Below are 2,373 nucleotides of genomic sequence, written 5' to 3' on the forward strand. Positions count from 1 at the left end.
AAAGAAAAGAGATATTACAGTAACATCAATAGGACCAATGAAAAGGAATTATAATGTCAATGACTTAACATAAATGACATACATACCTCAACTAATGAATTAAGAGCTGTTATTTTCTCTGGAAGTGGTTCCTGTAGGGTTATGTAAATCCTTAACTGTGGGGGAAAAAAAACACCTTGTGCTTATTTCAGTCTGTTTCTTTACTTGACCCTTTAAATCTTTATTTGTATTTCTTAAAGACCTCAATTATCTTAGAACAACTGGGACAACTTATAGTATTTAATGTTTACTACAATTAATCTTTCTAAAGCACAAGAACTCCTCACCCTCTTGGTTTTTTTAAGGGAAAGGGCAGAGAGAAAGAGAGAGAGAGAGGGAGAGAGAAAATCTTAAGCAGGTTCCATGCTGCGCAGAGCCCAACTCAGGGCTAAATCTCATGACCGTGAGATCATGACCTCAGCTGAAATCAAGAATCAGATGTTTAACCAACTGAGCCACCCACCAGGCACCGTCTCCATCCTCTTCAGTAGTGACCAATTCAGTTAAAAGGTCAACCTAAAAACAAGACTACATAAATCAAAAACTGCATTTGGAGTACATGTACATGTTTGGGTTACTGGATTACACTTCAGTAATCCTCTACCTAACAAGAGAAAGTAGCAATATGTATGTGATTCACAAAATAGAGTGAAGGCTGGTTTCCTAAACACGATTCTATATTCATAATTATATAATTGGCCTCAGTTTCTTTTTAACCAGTACTCTGTAAAAAAAAAAAAAACAAAAAAACAGACCTACTTAATAATAATAATTAATTCTTGATTGGTTACACTATTATGATGTCAGATAGAACCCAATAATTTGAACCAAAGTAGGTTAGCATAATACACTTCAATGAAGTCACTATAGTATATAGAAGAAAATTATATTTTATCATTTATTCATTTGTGTTCTTACTTCAAGACTATTTGTTAATATTTGAAATGTGGAGAAAAGAAAACAGTATGTATAAACACAATTATATACAGACTCAGAACAGTTAATAATATGAAGTTCTTAGTTTGTCAAAATGAGCAATCTTTTAGAATTTCTAAAAGAAAGATTTATTTCATCCCAAGTTAGGACAGCTTCCCAGGATGCACAATCATCATAGAGAGTGCTCCAGGGAAGGAATATTTTGTGTAGGGTCTACATAAAAAGTTACAAATCATTAGATAAAAGACATTCCAGAAAATTACCTAATCTTAAGCTTTTGGTACATGCAGGGCTGTATGACCTTAATCTTATGGGAACCAGGGAGGTTTTTGTTTTGCTTTTTTAAACTCTTTATGAATGAAATGCTCTTTTTTAGGTTGTTTGTAAACAAAGCAGATGTACAATGTGTACTCAAGGCAGAAACAGAGCCCATGCTTTGAGATTTTGCTGACTCTGGTAAATGTATGGCTTCCCTGAGAGCCTGTGAGCAGGACACAAAGACTGGAAGTTGAGGATTCCCTTTATTGTATCAACTCCTGACCTACAGTAAAGCCCCAGTAAATGTTGGCTGTAATTTTTACAATCATCACTAATATTGTCTTCTATAGGGCTCTTTACAGTGCCTTGCCTCACAGGCACCTGAAGTTTAGAATACTGGACCCTTCCCCTTCCCCTCCCTGCCTTTAGCATACATTTGGCCAAATCTTCCTCTTACACAACTGGACACAGATGGTTGTTGGACACCTATCATTTTCCTACTGTCCGAACTGGTTTTTGAAAACCCTAAAATAGCAAATCTTGTTGGCTGCAAACCCCAGGGACAACAATTGTGTAACAGCTAATGCCTTGCCCCATTTTTCCTGTTCCAACTCATGTGCCCTGTTCCCCAGTACCAGTCAAAGGTGCATTAGATTTCGTATCTAACCACAAATTCTCATCAACCTAGAAATCTTAGTTTATCTACAAAGAAAACGAGCTGGTGAGAAAAGGGAGATTCCCTTCATTTAACATTCAAAGAACTACAAAACAAACAAACAAACAAACAACACCTCACCTGCAAGGTGAGCCTACTGAAACGGGAGTATAGCATACTCAAAATTCTACCCAGTTACTGGACAATGACCTTCGAGCCACTCCTGCTGCTGCGAGTACGCTACAACTGCTGCCCTTCTTTCAGAGTCCTTACTACATTCCCTCTTCCTTTGCTCTCCCAACTCTTTCCCAGACTTCCGTTCGAACTTCCCGGGCAAAACAGAACCCACCAATCACAAATGTCTTTCCTAGGGCCACGCCCCCATCGCCCCCTCTGGGAGCCGAGTCGGATTTCGTGCACACCCCTCCTTCCCTTACGCACGCTGCGCGCGGACGTCGGCCTCTGACGCCGTCGTCGCCCCCGCG

The 2,373-nt window shown here is 39.1% G+C and overlaps 1 protein-coding gene across 1 annotated transcript in view; it reads right to left on the reverse strand.

Annotated features, from left to right (window-relative positions):
• The window catches only part of FTCDNL1 (formiminotransferase cyclodeaminase N-terminal like), a 170,737-nt gene extending 168,491 nt beyond the window's left edge, over positions 1-2,246 (reverse strand). Inside the window, exons 1-2 of the mRNA XM_042949635.1 lie at positions 2,030-2,246; positions 87-155 (exon numbers count right to left, since the gene is read on the reverse strand). The gene's annotated coding sequence lies outside the window, so the exon portion shown is untranslated. The remainder of the gene's footprint in view (positions 1-86; positions 156-2,029) is intronic.
• Between the last annotated feature and the right edge of the window lie 127 nt (positions 2,247-2,373).

Source organism: Panthera leo, chromosome C1 (assembly GCF_018350215.1).
Source record: "Panthera leo isolate Ple1 chromosome C1, P.leo_Ple1_pat1.1, whole genome shotgun sequence".
NCBI lineage: Eukaryota > Metazoa > Chordata > Mammalia > Carnivora > Felidae > Panthera > Panthera leo.